Source organism: Microtus pennsylvanicus, chromosome 7 (genome assembly GCF_037038515.1).
Source record: "Microtus pennsylvanicus isolate mMicPen1 chromosome 7, mMicPen1.hap1, whole genome shotgun sequence".
Taxonomy (NCBI): Eukaryota; Metazoa; Chordata; class Mammalia; order Rodentia; family Cricetidae; genus Microtus; species Microtus pennsylvanicus.
The window spans coordinates 56,482,139-56,500,817 of NC_134585.1; positions in this window are offsets into that span (position 1 = coordinate 56,482,139).

Below are 18,679 nucleotides of genomic sequence, written 5' to 3' on the forward strand. Positions count from 1 at the left end.
ACCTCTGCAGGTTGTCAACCTGACATCCTTGGCACGGATACTGCTCCATTTAAGGTGTTTGGCACTCCCCTGCCAGTATTGAATCTTCTCAAGACCACCAAGTCCTGCCTTCCTCCCAAGGTTAAATCTGGGCTAAAGAGGAACTCAGAACAAAGAAACCATCTGCAGTGTGTGAGTGCCTAGACATAGCGGGGACATTCAGGTTCTGTTCTACAGCATGAAGGACTAGTGTCCTTACAATACAGAATATCAAAGTTCCTTCTGTCCCTTTGCCCCTTGTCTTGGAGCTTTTGCTCTAACCTTGACCCTGCTATAATTTCAAACACAAGCTGCATTGTCCCTCTTCTGTGAACTTCCATGTTCTCAACAGATGTGTCCTTTCCTCCTGGGCTGATGTCCCAGAGTCCACACAGTCTATCTATCATTGGTCATCGTGATGCTATTTTTTATGTTAACTTGACCACATATGGAATTAACTAAAATTCAAGCCAGTGAGGGTTGCTTCTTAATCAAATCATTTGAAGTGGGAAGACACATTTCTAAGATGGATTTTGAAGTAGAAAGATCCACCTTTAATCTGGGCCACTCCTTCTGGTGGCAGCCTATATAAGGACGTGGAAGAAGGAAACTGGCTCTCTATTGTCTACTTTCTCTTGCTGGCAAGTCCATCCCTTCACTGGCATGAGAGCCCACTTCTTCAGGGTTCTGGGCTATACTGAAGACCGGATGAGACATCCAGCCTCGTGGACTGAACAAGTACTGGATTCTTAGACTTTCTGTTAGTAGACAGCCATTGTTGAACTAGTTGGAACACAAGCATGTGAGCCACTCTAATAAGTCTCATGTGTGTGTGTGTGTGTGTGTGTGTGTGTTGGCTTTTCTTGGTCTCTTAGCCCTAGAACACTAAGATCTTTCTGAAGAAGAAGATTTTCTTCAATAATTTCTTGCACTTTCTGTTGGTCACATGGTCATTGATTGAAGTTGAATGAAAGGCCTTGATGTCACAGGATCTCTGATGATAAGTCAAGGGGATTACAGAACACTCTGCTGTCTCCAGATGAAGATGGGTCAGGCTTCCCAGAGCAGGTGCTTGGAAACTGAATGTTGCTGTGACCTTGCTCTGACCTCCGTTTGCCTCCCCAGCCCTTGCAATCTCAGCTGAATAAACTCAGATGAGACACGGAGTTCAGTGCAGAAGTCAGACAGTTTATTGCAGTTTAAAATGAGGCAGTCCCGAGGGTGGGCCTGGCCAGTGTTCACACGGACCATAGATAGAACACTCTCATGGGGAGAGAGTAAACAATGGATTCTAACAAGGAAGGACCCCTGAGCCCATCTGCATTTTAGGTGGGCTTTGTGCTATTTCCTTAATTTCTGGAATAGATATGGGGGGGCATTTTGGAGCTCCAGGTGATTGGATTAATTCCTCAGAGAGGGAGCGATAGTATGTCTTTGTTTTAGATGCAAACTTACAGGCTTCTGAGCATTTCAAAATGCCATGTCTCCACTGAGGGCTGGAGTCACTCAGATCCCACGCTTGGCCAGAGTCCTTCTCTTTCAAGTTCCCAGTTTCACAGCCTAAGCGTGAGAGAAGGAGGAGTCCATTCTAATGTGCTCCAAGCCTGCTCACATTGGACTGTCTACCCGGTCGGACCTCACCTTCTACGTCATCCCCAAGGTACAGTTTAGGCTTAGGAGGCCATGGCCCACCTAAGTCTGGGAACCGCAGCCAGGTCTCCCACCTGAGTCAGGAACTCCATCTGTTTCACAACCCTGCCTTCCAGGCCTCCCTCCTAATGTGGGTGTCTTTTCAAGGTTGAAGGAAGCCTTAAAATATTACACTTCAAAGCCAGAGCTTAGGAATCCACAGGCCTGGCTTAAAATGTCCTCCCTGGCCTTGTGGCCGTTGCCGTTCCCGGACCCCTGAGCACAGGCCCTCATGTGTAACATGGGTGGCTATTATCCTCCCTCGGGAGGGTTAAGTGAGATGAGGAAAGTCAATCCCTTGACTCTGAGCCTGGCATCCCATGCATGTGCTGAGCCGAGGCTAAGTCCAAATTCCATGCCCACCCTAGAAATCTCTGGTGACTCAGAACCACCTACAATAGCTTCCTTCCCTCACTGGGCAGGAGTCTGATTCCAATTGCTCATTCTGGCCTGTATCACCCATCATTCAATGTATTCATTATCCCACTGGGTGCCAGCCGTGTCTCTTGGCTTGGCTTATCTCTGGCAGAGAATCTTAAAGCGTCAGAGGACTAAGATCACCAAGTGAGTCCCAGAGACCTTGCAGGCACCCCTGCCCTCCCACAACCCCGCCCCCCCCCCGCTGCTCCTCCACCCACCAATCCCCCACTCCCCACACCTGGCATGAAGCTTGAAATAGGTGCAGAGGACGGTTACTTTAAGAGAAGCCAATGTCCGTCCTGAGCTTCCTGGAAGAGGCAAGGGAAAGAAAGGAACACTCTCTGGTGAGCACAGGTGGAGGAGGGGGTTAATGCTCACTCTTCTGTGGTAATGCAGAGGGTGGAGGAAGACCCCTGAGGTGAGCAGGGCAGCTACTCTCACTTGGGAACCAGAGTGAGTGTGTGTGTGTGTGTGTGTGTGTGTGTGTGTGTGTGTGTGTGCGTGTGTGTTTGTGAATTTCCGCCTGTGCCTCAGTCCCCACAGCTGCCTGAGGAACACAGGCCTTCTGCGTTTTGAAACAAGTGTCCCTTCTCAACCATGGGGACTGCATAAAACCAGCCCATAGGGAAACCTGAGGCCCTTGAAGACAGGCAGCTGTCAGGGTGTCCATTTGGCCTATTGTTGCCAGGCTGGGCTGAGCTTTCCCTGTCCTGGACTATGACCTCAATGTGCTCAGCTTGAGTACAGGTCCCCAGTGAGAAGCGCCCCTTTCTGGGGCACACTGAGTCTTGGAAATTCAAGCCCAGCTTCCTAATATACACCAGAAGCTTAGGACTCCTGCAGTTCCTGGGTGATGGTCAGTGTGGCCCCCATGCCATCCCAACTGTACTTGTCACCTGCAACAGCCAGAGCCTCCCATGTGCCTTAACTGACTCTGAAAGGTTAAGTCAGGTGTAAACGTGAGGGCTTAACAAAAGGCGAGCGCTGTGGTTTAATTATGCCCTTGTCTGCCAAGGTAAGGGCTCACAGCCTGCAGCCCCGGGCTCCCCCGCATCCCTGCATCACTGCCTTAGCCTTTGCTTTCCTCACAGAAGGCAGATGTGCACAGAGGTGGTTGGGGGCTGGGACAGAGCAAGCATGTGATTAATTATGGTGTTTTCAAGAATAAATCTACCAGGGCAGTGCTAAAAAGATGTGTGTCGTGTGTGCCAGTCCCCTCCCCTCCCCCTTAACTCCATAATGTTCCTGTCTGCCAGCTTCTCATTGGTGTGGTAGTCTACCAGCTGGGAGCTGAAGAGATTTAATGAGCTGTGATGTGCTCCTACTATAAAGAAGGTGTGCTGCCATAAATGCTGATACTGTTATCACCACCTTCACCATCATCATCTTCTTCATCACCTCCACCATCATCATCTTCTTCTTCATCACCTCTACCATCTTCTTCATCACCTCTACCATCTTCTTCATCGCCTCCACCACATCACCAACATCTTCATCACCTCCACCATCACTGCATTACCACCACCATTTATCCATGCACACCCAGTAGGTGAGGCACTGTAGCAAGTCCATTCCAGCTGACTTGATTTCACACTGTTGTCTCTCCTATGGAGTAGGCACTCTTGTCCCTGTTAGGTGGAGAAATAAGAGGCTTTGCATTGTCTGTAGCTACACTAGATGTTTCTAAAAATATGCAAAATCAGTATTGGTGACAGCTCAGTTTCTTGCCAAGCCTGGGGATCTGAGCCTGACTCCCAGGACCACATAGTGGAAGGAGAGCATGAACTCCCACAAACAGCCCTCTGACCTCCACACATGGCCCAGAGCATATGTGCACGCACAATGTAAGTAAATAATGTAAAATAAATACTTTTTTTAATCAGCAAAATTGGGCTCTGACCTCTCTCTTCTCTGACTCCAAGCCATGGGCTGGCCTTATGAAGTGACAGCCCTGGTGATGAACATAGTCTCAGCTGTACACTGAGTGTATGCAGCTCTGAACTGCAGAAGGTCTACTATAGGATTGAAAGACTGGGAAAGGCCTGGGGTGGCTAGAAAATCCCTCCTACTTGGAGGTAGGCTTGTTTTCTTAGGAGCTTGTTTTCTGCTTCCTCCCCCATATCTCCATATCCTAGAAGTTCACCTTTCTCTTGGAATAGAAGAAGCTGACCCAGCAGTCTTGGACTGAGACAGGAACCTCTTGCCCAGCATTCCCCACTTCCATTCTGTCAGAAGATCCCACCACAGTGATTGTTCAGTCCTGCTAGGCCCGACAGACAGGCCTGCCTGCTCATCCCACTTTGAACTCCCAGATCAGATGGTAGAGAGATCCGCCAGAGTCTGACTCACCACAGGCTGTGTCTGTGGACAGAATGCTTGTGTCTGATAGAACAGCAATTCTCCAGGGGCTGCCGCATCAAGGGACTTTTCTCTCCACAGCTGCTTCTGTGTGTTTCTCTTTCATTCAAAGAGCACACATGGCTAGCTGTGGCTAGCCAGACCCTGCTCAGAAGTTTAGGGCAGCTGCCGTGGTCAGCAAAGTGACCTCCTCTTGCTCTAGAGAGCTATAGCTGCACAGGAGGGCAGAGGTAGGGCAGCTTCTCGGGGGAGGAGGGGAGAGACTCAGAGAGGTCAAGAATTTGGTCAAAGTCATGGAGTAATTGAACTGACGTATAAACTCAGAGGGCATTCTGGGGTTATGCTGCCTCTTTCTGCTCCTCACAGTGCCTGCTGAGCTCCAGAAAGATGTCCAGGGAGAGACGAAGCCCTGTGACTGGGAGCTGGTGGGTTCCATAGACAGACTTACTGGCACGCACTGTGAAGGACAGATTTTGATGCTAGCATTAGCTACCTTTTCATGTTGCTGTAACAAATACCTGACAAACACAACTTAAGGGAGGGAGGGGGCTTCTATTTGGCCTCACATTTTGAGGGTAGGGCAGGGGCAGTGTGAGGATGGGAAATGGAGCCACCTGCTCACATTGTGCCCATGATCAGTAAGCAAAGGCAATAAATAATGGTGCACAGCTTGAGTTCCTTTCCCTTTAGGTTTAGTCTGGGGCCCAAACCCACAGGACGATGAACCTCTCTGGAAGCATCCTCAGACAGCACCAGAGGTTCCTTCCCTGGGTGACTGTGAACTGGGTTAAGATTGACAATCACACCCCATTAAAATATTTTTGTTTGGTGTATGCATGTGCAAGCTCATGGGAGAATAGATGATGAAGTAGGGGTTCTTCCACATGGTGGGGGGGAGGATAGAGGTTGACATTGACACCCATGGTGGGTGGGGAGGCTACAGGTTGACTTTGACCCTCATGGTGGGGGTGAGAATAGAGGTTGTCATTGACCCCATGGTGGATAGGGAGGATAGAGGTTGACATTGACCCTCATGGTGGGTGGGGAGTCTACAGGTTGTCATTGACCCTCATGGTGGGGGGAGGATAGAGGTTGTCATTGACCCCATGGTGGGTGTGGAGGATAGAGGTTGACATTGACCCCCATGGTGGGTAGGGAGGCTACAGGTTGACATTGACCCTCATGGTGGGGGGAGGATAGAGGTTGACATTGACCCCCATGGTGGGTGGGGAGTCTACAGGTTGTCATTGACCCTCATGGTGGGGGGGAGGATAGAGGTTGACATTGACCCCATGGTGGGTGGGGAGGATAGAGGTTGACATTGACCCCATGGTGGGGGGAGGATAGAGGTTGTCATTGACCCCATGGTGGGTGTGGAGGATAGAGGTTGACATTGACCCCCATGGTGGGTAGGGAGGCTACAGGTTGACATTGACCCTCATGGTGGGGGGAGGATAGAGGTTGACATTGACCCCCATGGTGGGTGGGGAGTCTACAGGTTGTCATTGACCCTCATGGTGGGGGGGAGGATAGAGGTTGACATTGACCCCATGGTGGGTGGGGAGGATAGAGGTTGACATTGACCCCATGGTGGGTAGGGAGGATAGAGTTTGACATTGACCCTCATGGTGGGTGGGGAGTCTACAGGTTGTCATTGACCCTCATGGTGGGGGGAGGATAGAGGTTGACATTGACCCTCACGGTGGGTGGGGAGGATAGAGGTTGACATTGACCCCATGGTGGGTGGGGAGGATAGAGGTTGACATTGACCCCCATGGTGGGTAGGGAGGCTACAGGTTGACATTGACCCTCATGGTGGGTAGGGAGGATAGAGGTTGTCATTGACCCCATGGTGGGTAGGGAGGATAGAGGTTGACATTGACCCTTATGGTGGATGGGGAGTCTACAGGTTGTCATTGACCCTCATGGTGGGGGGAGGATAGAGGTTGACATTGACCCCATGGTGGGTGGGGAGGATAGAGGTTGTCATTGACCCTCATGGTGGGTGGGGAAGATAGAGGTTGACATTGACCCCATGGTGGGTGGGGAGGATAGAGGTTGTCATTGACCCTCATGGTGGGTGGGGAGGCTACAGGTTATCATTGGGATGTCTTCCTATACTGTTCTGTGCCTTATAATTTTAGAAGTGTTTTTATTAAGTGTATTTATCCATGTGGATGCCAGAGAACAACTTGTAATATTTATTCTCTTCTTCTACCTGGTGAGCCATCTGCAGGCACAATTCAAAGATCCCCTCATCTCAACCCCAACATCAGCAGTGCAAGTGCACACTATCACAGACGGCTTTGTGATAGAAATCAGAACTCAGGTCCTCAAGCCCACTGAGCCACCATAGCCCAAACCGAGAGAGAGAGAGAGAGAGAGAGAGAGAGAGAGAGAGAGAGAGAGAGAGAACTGGAGCTGCCGGTGACTATGAACTGAACCCCCTGAAGTGGGTACTGGGAGTGGAATGAGCTCTTGCCCTCTGTATGAGCAGCAAGCATTCTTTTCACGATGGAGGCATCTCTCCAGCCTGACCATCGCATCTCTTAACCCACACAACTGTCCATAGAGGTGCAGATGCTGTCTTCCTGTTACAGATGCAGGAGTTAGGACTTTAGTGGATGAGTTGACTTGCTCAAAATTGCTGCTACTGAGTAGATTGAGCTGGGATGAAACTGTGGGGTAGCCAGAGCTCCTGTGGAAAGGGGGTTGACTCAGACTTATTCACTGGATACTTAACACTTAACAGGGCACCTACTACACACCTGACACTATGCTACTCTCTTAGAATGCAACGCTGAGCAGGTCAGACGGGATCACGGTGCCTGTAGAACCCACAGTCACGTGGGACAAGGGCTGAGCAATGGTAGAACTCAAGCATATTGTTTGTTGGGCTCTGAGATCCTACAGAGGAAGTTCTCCATTGGGCTTCACCAATAGGATCACCTAGGGAGCAACAGAATAGTAAAGATGCTATGATCCTACCCTGACCAATGGAAGTCAGAGCTCTTAGTTTGGGTTGGTAAGTTTCTGCACCCACTTCTAGCACAGTAAGACCAGAGCATGGGGCTAATAAAATATGTGGGAAGCGATGTTGGTGGCGATGTTTTGTCATGCCAGCACTAGAGACGCTGAGGCAGAAGCATCCATGGGCTAGCCTGGCCTACATAGTCAGGTACATCCCAAAAACACATAGAAAGAAAAAGAAGGGGTGTACGGGACAGGAAGGAGAAGAATGGGGAGGATGGCACTGTGAATGCCAAGGCTGCACCTTTGAGAAGGGTGGGGACCTCAGAAGGCAAGAGAGGTGCTGGAACACGTGCCCTCTCAGGCGGCAGAAGAGGGAGGCAGGATGATGGGTTTACACCAATTATCTCAAGGTTGTTGGCTGCCATCTTCCTGGGAAGAATTTATTTATTTATTGCAGCTTCTAAAGATGGGATTTTTGCTAGAGTGTCTTGAGATGCACTTGCAAATTTAAAATGCTGATTAAAATGCATAAAAACATCGCAGGGAGCAATCAGAGAGGCAGGAAGCAGCATGGAGAAGTTTTGTCACTTCTGTTGTTTGAGACTGGAAAGAGGTCAGTTTGCCAGATGGGGCCTTTGCTCTGGCCATTGACACCAGGCGCAAAGGGGAAATGGTCTAGGGGCCTCTACGTTTGATATGGAAAAGTGGGCTGTCTCTGGAGTCTTTAGATCTAAGATAAAGACCTACCTGCTCTCAGGAATCCACAGTCTGAGGGGGATATGGCTAGTCCTCAGGGAGTCATTCTGAGGGAGATAAGATAGTTTGTCCTCAGAGGGCCCCAGGCTGAGGGGAGGCATGCCGAAGTCTAGGGACGGTTCCTTGTGAAATCACAGAGTATTCGTGACTGTCTCTGCATTCAGAGGTGTGAGGCTTTCTGCTATTTTGGGTGAAGGCACCATTCTTAGTATACGTGGTTAGTCACGGTCTCACTAGAATCTTCATGTGGAGGCTGGATCACAAACGCTTCTTCCATGTTTACTATCTCTTTCGTATTGATGACTTTCTGCTGTGTCAAGAGTATGGCTTTTGTTGTTGATTTTCCATCTCTCTAGAGTAGCCAATGGCCAAGGGGAGACTGGAAAGTACATGTTTACTAATACCAATAGGAGCTGATACAGCATCGTGGTCAGCACTATTCTAAATTCTTCATCTACCAAAGTTTCTAGGTTTATAGATTCTGATTAGCAATCACGGTAGCCCACATTTATACACAGACATCCCTCAAGCGCTGACCTTCGTATCCATGACAACACACTGAACCCTTGTTTGTTCAATTCACTGCCCACAACCCTGGTCTTCCTGAATAGGAAGTGAACAATGTGACCTTTTTTTGCAGCTGACTGTACCAGGGGTAGCCACATGACTCAGACCAGTCCCTGGCCTGGCTGCCTAGCAACCAATGAAAGTTCCTCTTGAGAACTAGAGCAGAGAGACCACATCAAGAATTAAGTTGGTGTGGACCCCTGGAGTGTGGAGCTCAGTCAGTGTTGAGGCCAGAAGTGGCACCAAGGAGACCTGGTTATGTCAATTCCAGAGGAAGCCGATTTGCAGGGAGGAGGACTAGAAATGGGATAGAAAAAAGAGAGATCAGGAGACAGACATCCCAGGAAGCCTGCTGGGAGCTTTCTGAGGCTCCTTGAGACCAGCCTCCACTGTGAAACTGGGAGATACCCTTTACACCTTAGACTAACTCCCTCTTCTGAAGCTGCCTTTGCAGTGGGGTATTTGCTTCAGCTTTTGCCTGAGCGTCCTTGCAAGGATTTTAGGATCAAATCAAATAATGTTTATGAAAGGGCTTGGTGACCTGCGAGGAACAATGGTGATTATGGTGAAATGTCTGGAAACAAACTGTGAATTTAAATATAGGCAGTAGGGGACTTACTGCCCAGGGGGAGTCCAATGAGGGAAGCTGGGCAGAGAAGCTGCTAGTTCCCATGGAGATTTGTAGCAGGTATGGGGTAGGCAGCCTGAGAAGGCTGGAAGATCCCCAAGCAGGAGAGATGGCTGGGGTGGACTTGGAAATGTTTCGTGGGATGGTGCGCAGCAGGGATGGCCTTGCAGATGGCAAGGGCCAGTGGCAGTAACACCAGTGAATAAGCCATGGGAGGTTTCTGAGAGGGCATTTTTGGAAAGGCAAAAAGGATGGCTTCGGTGGGGGTAGTGACTCAAGAAGGCATTATATTCTTAGGTGTGGGGACGGGGGCAGAACAGCATCCAGAAAGGGAAACTTTGTGAATGAAGAAGACCCGATTACTCATTCACTCAACGAGCAGCGCTGAGCTCTGCTCCAAAAGGAGGTGAGTGAGCCATGGTTCAGTCCTCTTGAAGCTTCTGGTCTGCCGAGGGAGCCAGGTCAACATAAAGTGCTGCAAAACAAGGCCTGATTCCAAACAGTTGAGAAGTCCCGGGGAAGAGTGCAGTTCGCTCACGGCAGTCTTAAACTGGGTCTCCCAAATGAGGCTGTTCCTGAGTTGCAAACTCTGAGAAGTGACATTCCAGGGCATGAGGACAAAAGCCCAAAGCGGAGCAGACAGAATTGCCGGCGCAAGGAGCCTGGAAAGCCAAGTGACCCAGGCTTGGAGGCTATGCCATGTAGAACATCCTCTTGAGAGCGGTGGCGAGGCTGGGGCACTTCACGCAAAGAGGCACACACAGGTGGGTCTTAGATGGTAGACCTCACTTTGTTGGAAAAAGGAAGGATGGAATGATTCAGAGAGCGTTCTGGCAAGCCAGGAGTGCTCGGCTTTTGTGAGCTTGACACAAACTAGCGTCATCAGGAAAGAGGGGACCTCAGTTAAGGAATTGCCTCTATCAGATTGGCTTGTGGGTAAATCTGTGGGGCATTTTCTTGGTTAATGATTGATTTGGGAGGGCTCAGCTCATTGTGGGTGTTGCCAACCTTGGGCAGGTGGTCCTAGGGTGTAGAAGAAGGTAGCTTGAATAAGCCATGGGGAGCAAGCCAAGAAGCCCTGTTCCTCCATTGCCTTTCCTTCAGTTTTAGCCTCGAGTTTCTGCCCTGACTTCCCTTGAAACAACCCTTGCAACCCCACCCTCTTTCCTGTTCTTGTGATAGATGCCCAGACACAAAAGCAGCTTAGGAGGAAAGGGTTCATTTGACTCAGAATTTCCGGTTAGGAGGTAGAGGCAGGAACTTAAAGCATCGCACTCACAGCCAGGGCAGAGAGGAAAGAGACACGCAGATGCTCACTTCCTTACTTCCTGTTTATACCATGCAGGACCGAGCCTAGAGAATGGTGCTGCCCGCAGTGTGCCGGATCTCCCCACATCAATCAGTAATCAATAGGATTCCTTACAGAAACTCCCACTGAGAAACTTGATTTCTTATTAAAATTCTCATCCCAGGTGCTAGGTTATGTGGAGGAGACAGTTAATGTCAGCCGTCACACGGGGGAAGCGGATTCAGTTTGGAGTCTCTAAAACTAAGCACAGGGGATGACAGGGAATTGCTAGGCAGGGACCTCCCAGAAACAGAGAAGGCTCTGGGCGCCCTGCTGGTGATTGAATATGGGTACTGGAGACTTTCTTCTCTGCCTAGGCAGAGGGAGACTCAGAACGTCCACACCCTCTGTAAACAAAGCCTTGGGCTCCGTGGGGAGGAGAACAGGCACACTATGCAAATGTGCTGGAAATGGGGCTTCCACAGCCCAACGCTATTGAGAGTTGGCTCTTTCCTCTCTGGTCCACTTCGACTCTCGAGGGCCTTTATATTCCGCAGTAAACTGCCTCTGTTTCCATCGCTGTCCACGCGGCCCTAGTCCCAGTCTTTGTTTCAGGCCACAAGAATCTGCAAATCTCAAAGATGTCTGTGGAAGTCAGGCCTATGACTCGAACATCAGTGGAGGAGCCCGGGAAGGAGAGGGAAGGCCTCAGCATGGATCAAGTGGCTGCGTCCCAGAATCGAGTTAGGCCATTTTCTTTATCTTTACAACCATATGATCAGTTTCACACGTGAGAAAAGAGAGGGTGGTAGGGAGAGGGTTAGCACTGGAAAGCAGCTCGGTCAGTAAAGTGCTTGATGTACACAGCTCGAGGATCTGTTTTTTTGTTTGTTTGTTTGTTTTTTGTTTTTCGAGACAGGGTTTCTCTGTAGCTTTGGTGCCCGTCCTGGAACTAGCTCTTGTAGACCAGGCTGGCCTCGAACTCCCAGAGATTCGCCTGCCTCTGCCTCCCCAGCACCCACCAGAGAACTGAGAGCGGTGGCGCATGCTCAGTGCAGTGCTGTGGAGGGGTAGTCCAGAGGATCCCTGGGTCTTGCGGGTTCCCGCTGCCAAGTTCCAAGTTTGGTGAGAAACCTCTGAAAAATAAGTGGATGTCGAGCATGGTAATAAATAAGCAATAAAGAGCAGTCTATCTGGGACTGAAGCTGACACATAATTTGCTCAGAAAACAGAGCTGATACGGCGGGAGAGCTGAAAGGAGAAAGGCATGTCGCTGCCTCCTCGAGGCCTCAAAGTGAGAGGGAGCATTAGACAGAAAATGCTGTTGTGTGCAAGAGGCAAACATGATGGGGCTTTGAAGGGAAGGAGAAGTTTCCCTCTAGAATCCGGGGAGGAGACTGACTAAGAAGAGGGGGAGGAGGAGGGAGAGGGCAGGGAAGAGTGGGGGAGCTGAGCCTCTAGGAAAGGATGTGAGAGGAGGCAGTTCAGGAAAAAATCCCCAGAGGAATTCCCCCAAGTCATTTCAAGAGGAAATACCGTGTTTTTATACATTTTTATTTACTTTTATGTTTTCAATTAAAATATAATTACATCACTTCCCCTTCTCTTTTCCTCTCTTCAACACCGTTACACACACACACGTGCTGGCTCCACGTTTTGTTGTTTGTGTGTATATTGCAAACAGGAGTCTCACCCCTGGGAGAGACTAATTTTCCCTCTTTCAACAGCCATTAGCTGCCTGTAGTTCTTTGTCAGTTTTTCTAGACCAGCACAATTCCTTGGCTACATTCTAAATGACGTATCCTTACATCCACAGACAAGTGTAGTTATTACCCTCATCCAAGATGCTGCACTCCACAGTAAATGGTGACCACTACAAAGACTACAACAGGCCCAATGCAAAGATGAATGGACTGGGAAGAGCCCAGCCCCAGTGGATGCTCCTATATCATAGCTCCTACATCTATGGCTCAGGGAACATCATGGGAGGAGACAGGAATGCTGTAAGAGCAAGAATACCTAGAAGTCTGTTGTGAGAATGTCTTTCTTAGAAATGGACACACAAACAAGACCCAAACAATGACAGTATTGACAGAGAGCCTATCATTTTTATATGTTTTGAGGGGCTGGTGGTACAGTTCATATCACACAATTTAGTTCAATACAACATGTATGACAAAGAGCATGGAGAAGCCGGGTACTGGTTAAGATTTTAAATTAGGACCATTCTTAACTCTCTGTCTCAAGGAAACAGCAGCAGGAGGCTTGGACTGATGTCTTCAGGCTGTGGGATTTGGCTCCTTAGGAGGATCCCTGCCATGATGGTGCAGGCTCCTCTTCTAGCAATGGAGCATTGCAGAAGGTGACACCCAGTGTCACGCTTCAGCCTCCATAATGAAGTGCACACATGTGCACACACATACAAAACAGAAAGGGTGCCTTACTTGATTTCCCTCAGGCACTCAGTAGAAAACCTAGAGTCAGTGCCAGGATCTGGGTTGATTCGATTCTCCAGCACTTGAGTTCCCCTTCTCTCTGGGCCCTTCTACCCAGATTTGTTTTAAAAATTTTTATACACATGAGTGTTTTGCTTGCTTGTACGTAGTGCCCTGTGTACATGGCTAGTCCCCTAAAGGCCTGAAGAGGGCACTGGGTCCCCTAGAGCTGGCGTGGTGGGAGGTTATAAGCTGCCATGTGGGTGCTGGGCACCACACCCAGGTCCTCTGAAGCGCCAGCGCTCTCCACAGCTGAGCAGCACTCCCCACAGTCAGATTCTCTTGTATCCTATGGGACATTTTACTGGCGATTGAGTTCAGGAGGAGATAATAATGTTGGCCTTCGACACTAACTTCCCAATTACCAAAGAGAACAGCTGTGGAGACAGCTTGAAATGCACGCTGCCAGAGAGGCTTGAAGTTTAGGCTAGATTTAGATGCTTGAGGGCTGACGAGATGGCTCAGCAGGTAACTTGTTGCCAAGACGCATGACCTGAATTCAAGCTCAGGGACCCACATGGGAGCGAGAGAGAGCTGACTCCCGTAGCTGTTCTGCGACCTCCACACATGCACCGTGTCCTGAGACACTCACCCTTCTCATACACGAGTAAATAAAAATGCAATTATAATTATATATTTATATATGGATATGCGTGTTTTGACACCGAAAGGTCTCCCTGGGCATCTTTGAAGCACTGGGTTCCCCCAAGCATGGACTTGTCTCTGTGGATTGCTCCTCCCCTTCTTTTCCCTTCCCTCCACCCAGATGTGGTCACCTGACTGCCCTGCTTTTTGCTGATCTTCTAATTAACAAAAGGGCCCGTCGCTCCTTTATTTTATGATCACAGTTTAAGAAATGAGGTGGGAATGGCTTTGCATAGGTCTGTCTGATTGCCGGATTAGCAGGCGCCTTCCAGCTTGCTTAATCCTTCTTTAATTCCTTGATCAACTCGGTTCAGCTCAAAACAGCCAGGCACCTAGGAAATTCAGGATAAAAGCTGTGTTGTCAGGACTTAAGCACTATTGTGTTTGTTCATTAATGTGAGCCAACTGTGTTCGTGCCTGTAATGAGAGGGACGGGTACACAAAGACAGGCTGCCGGGGACAGAGCTCAAAGAATAGCATCTGGATTGGGGAGAATAATACCTGGGAGAGATGGAAAGGGACATACACATGAGGTGGAGCCAGGATAAGATTGTGACTGGACACAGTGCCCCAGGCACTATCAGCCTGGGGCTGGAGCACAGACTGTTCAAATCACAGGGCCCAGGCAGAAAATACACTCCTCATACAAAGTGGGAAATTGGTAGAGTTGTTAAAAGAACCCATTGAAAGGGGAAAACAGAGAAATTGCAGAAGATGATTCTATATTCAGAGCCATTCCTACTCTTGGGAATGAAGAGTCAAGCAGGGAATTTTCTAGGGCACTAGGGAGAGCTATGTTATAAAGAGGAATTCCAAGGGTGAAAGACCCCACTTTGTTAGCCAAGCTCTGCCATTTTCTAAAGCTCTGCCACTTTGGTCGTACTGTGATCATACAAAGCTAGTCATCTGGTTTCCAGAACTAAACAGGTGACTTGTTTTTCTCTGTTCTTGTCTTTTTGCCCTCAGAGCTGATTCAGAGACCGCCTGACCACAAGCAAGCACTATGGACTATTTATCAGCTACAACAGGGGACTTCCCCCATTCCTCTGAAACCTTTAAGAAGGGTTCCCACTCGGCCACACAGGGCTGATCTCTCTTTGGAGACCCTACCATGCTTCAGCCTGCCTGTCTGTCCTCCAAGATCCCGCAGGAGAATTCCTTAAGCAGAGAAGGAAATAACTCAAAATAGCTCCAGGAAGTCCCTGAAACCGACCAGATTCACTAGGCCCCTTCCTGCCACAGCAAGCAATGAAAGCTGAGAGTCCTTCTCTGAAGAGCAAAGCCAAGCTGCAAAAAGACTCTCAGATCACACCGCTGCCTGGAAGAGGATTAGACCAATTGAGGCAACTGGAAAGGACACCCTTACCTGTTAAGCTTTCTATAGGCTGTGCAGTATGTGAGCTGTCACCCAGGGTGGGGTGAGCATTGGTGATGTAGCTGATTTTGAGTCATTATTCTGCTCATGTGAGTAGCCCCAATAAAGCTCGCTGACTTATCAAGTTGGACTTTGGTGGTGTTCCTACTTTAGTCTGTTGTGGTCTCCCTATCTGGGGTGAGTAGACACATGTGTTGCGTTTCCCCAGGAAACACAACCGGTGCTAAGAGTCCTCCTTATAAATCTCGTATCCCCAAAGACAGTCTGCCTTGGTATCCCCTTTAAGCCCCAAATCAGAAGTGTTTCACAGTCTCATTCTGCTCCCGGATGCATGACCTCCAGAATGTAGGGTAACTCTGGGTCAGGAAGAGTTTTTATTGAGTGTACTGGCAGGGAGAGGGAGCAGTTATGGAGTACCCAGTAGAAGAAGCTCACCCTGCAGTTTGCAGCCATCCTCTTGGCCTTTCTTGCTCTTTATTTGCTGTGACCTGGTTTTACACTGGAAGAGTTGGGGTGCCAGTTGAGCTTTGGCCCCTCAGTATTTGCTGACTTCCTGGCCCTTCTCTTTCCAGCCTGCTCAGCTGGGCCTGCTAAGACTTGATCTCCTCTTTACTTTCCTTCCATATCCAAAGCCTCCCCTGCCTCTTGGGTTCATGGTAGGTGAGAACCAGTTTGACAGAGTGAGCCTGGTTTAGATGTTTCTCCTTGTTCTCATTCCTTTGGAGGCCTTGCTGAGTCCCATAGGGCCTGCTTTGGATCTCAGAGAAATGTGAGACCACCTACTTAAGGATGAGAGGAAACATCTACTCACTTTAGGTGTGGCAGGATGAGAAACAAATGCCTTCATTTCATAATAAGAGTGCCAAAAGATAATAATAAGAGCAGCAAAAGCCAAGAGCTTAATTTACAACTTTGCAAGACTGGGTATCAGCTTGGAATGGCAGGCAGGCCAACTGAGTGCAGAGAACAGGGTTTAAATACCAGTGTGAGTGCCCCTCTTTCTTTCTGCCTACTGAGGAATCAGGAGGGACAATGTTACCCGCTGTCTGGGTCATCTCTTTCTCTCTGTCACTCAATATTTTTTTAAACAAAAACATGTGTGGGCTCATCTCTCTGTTTTAATACTGTTTATTTTAAAGTTCACTGGGCACATGACCTTGCAGGCAAGATTGGCTGCCGGTTATATTTCACGCTAAGCTTTTAGTTTAGGTGAATAGTGTCCCGAGTGTGGGCAAGAGGAGGGAATATTTGCCTAACAGGTGTTATTAGTGGGTTAGTGTTTTCTGTTTAGTTGTAGCTCGCTCTAAATTGGTTTGAGGAACCATTGAAATGGAACCATCAGAATTTCTTTATACCAGGCTTGCCTTGCATGGATGGGTCCAGAATCTACGAATCTATCAGTAACAGTGCTGCCCAGCTCACTCCTGACTTCACAGGCCTAGCCTTCCCTGGCCGCCTTTCCTTGGCCATGCCATGTCTTCCCTTCTGTTTCACAGGATCTTGCCTCGTGCAGGAGCAAGCTGTTCCTGGGTCTGGATCTCAAATGTGAGTTCTAGTCCTACTGGACTCTGATCATCCCCAAGGATAGGTTCATTGGACCATCTCCAACTCCTCACCCGCTTCATCTATGGAAGATGCGTGTGGCTGCTGGGGATACATACTGCTCTATAGACTCATCCTCCCTGAGCTCAGAAACACAGGTAAGAAGTGAAATGTAATATGTTTATGGGTCCCCGACTCTGGGGAGCAAGAGAGGTCACTAAGTCAGGGTACCACTGCCATGATTTTCAAAAGATTTATTTTTTATTAATTTTTAAACTAGACATGTCTGCACACATGAGTACAGGCCACAGGCATCAGATCCTCTGGAGCTGGAGTTACAGGGTGCTGTGAGCTGTCCGATTTCGGTGCTGGGAGCTAAACTGGGTTCTTTAGCAAGAGCAATATGCAGTCTTGACCACTAAGGCCTTATTTTCAGTAGTTCCGAAGCTAAAATTGTTAGAATTGGAAAAGTGCAGATATCATGCAACTCAATAGCTTACATTAATTTTTAGCTATGGATTTAAAAAAAAAAACTGGTCACATGCAGGCCAGAATGATGTTTAACTTGATACCTAAGAGAAGATCAACCTTGAACTCTTGATTCAAGCACTCCTTCTTAGTGCTGTGATGTCAGTCATGTAGCATTATGCCCTGTGGTGCTAGCAGTGAAACCCAAGGCTTCGTGTGTGCTAGGTGAGCACTCTACCACCTGAGCTACAGCCCCAGCTCTTCTGAATGTGTTTCTCACAAGTGAACTCTTCCATGGGTTCTAACAGGTGGCAGCCTCCTTGGAAGGTGGGAGTTGGTGCTTTGCCCTCCTCCTGATATCCCTGATACATAAGAACCAAGGGCTCCTTGTGTGGCAGAGCCACAGCTCTGAGAAGATCTGGTAAAGACTGGCACCATGAAGGAGGGTGACTTAGTTGGGTTGGCAGAGGAGGGGCTAGACCCTGGGTCCTAGCATTCCTTCTTGCTTACCCCAAGGAAGGGTTGTCTGCTTTGGTCCTTTTTGGACGAGTCTTCTCTCCTGCTTACCAGGTATGCTCCAGGAGTCCAGAGAGCAGGGCACGCAGCTGCCCCAGGCCAGCTGGTGACATCACACATCTGGGGCCAGGATGAGACTTACATTCTTCACTTGCTGAGCGCTGCATTTGTCAGATGACTGGGAACATTGGGACATGAAAGACCCATGTCGCTTCTGTCACATCCTTGCTCCTTCCTTTGTTGAACAAGATGGCGACCTGCACTCTCTCTGCCTGAGACCTTGAATCAAGATCAGTTAGTACGCAGAGCCTGTACTAACTGACTTCACACATTGTTTAGACAGGCTAAACATTCCTGATAAGGCCTCTTGAATCAGAAGGCTGAAATGAACTTAATTAGAGCTTGGACTATTTAAGGTAGAGATAAAAGGAAGGTGTCCAGGTCTCTACAGCAACAAGGTAGGGTGGGGAGAGGAAGGAGGGAGAGAGAACTCAAAGGAAAGAGGAATTGGTCCTCAGAACCTCCTGGTCCTTTACAAGCTTGTAAAAACCTGAGTATCTGGAGACTCTGAGGAGATGTGGGTGCCCTGGCGTCCCTGGAGCTGGAACACGGCTGCTTTTCTCAGACTGCAGGGGTGAGGGTCTGGAATGCCAGGAGGCTGCCTTGAGTTCATGGTGTCATATGGGCTATGCCAGTCTCCGGGCAGACTGACAAAAGTCGCCACGGTGTTTGGGTGGAAGAACCACACCAGCCCCTGACATCCATATACCCAAAGAGTCTGGAATGCTTGGGTTAAGGCTTCATCACAGCCACTGGCGTCCATACACCCAAAGAGTCTGGAATGTCTGGATATAAGTTCAATCCCAAGCCCTTCCCCTGGGAGTTGCCTCAGTACAGACTCCACCTCAGAGATGCTCAAGACCACTCCCACTGGGTATTTA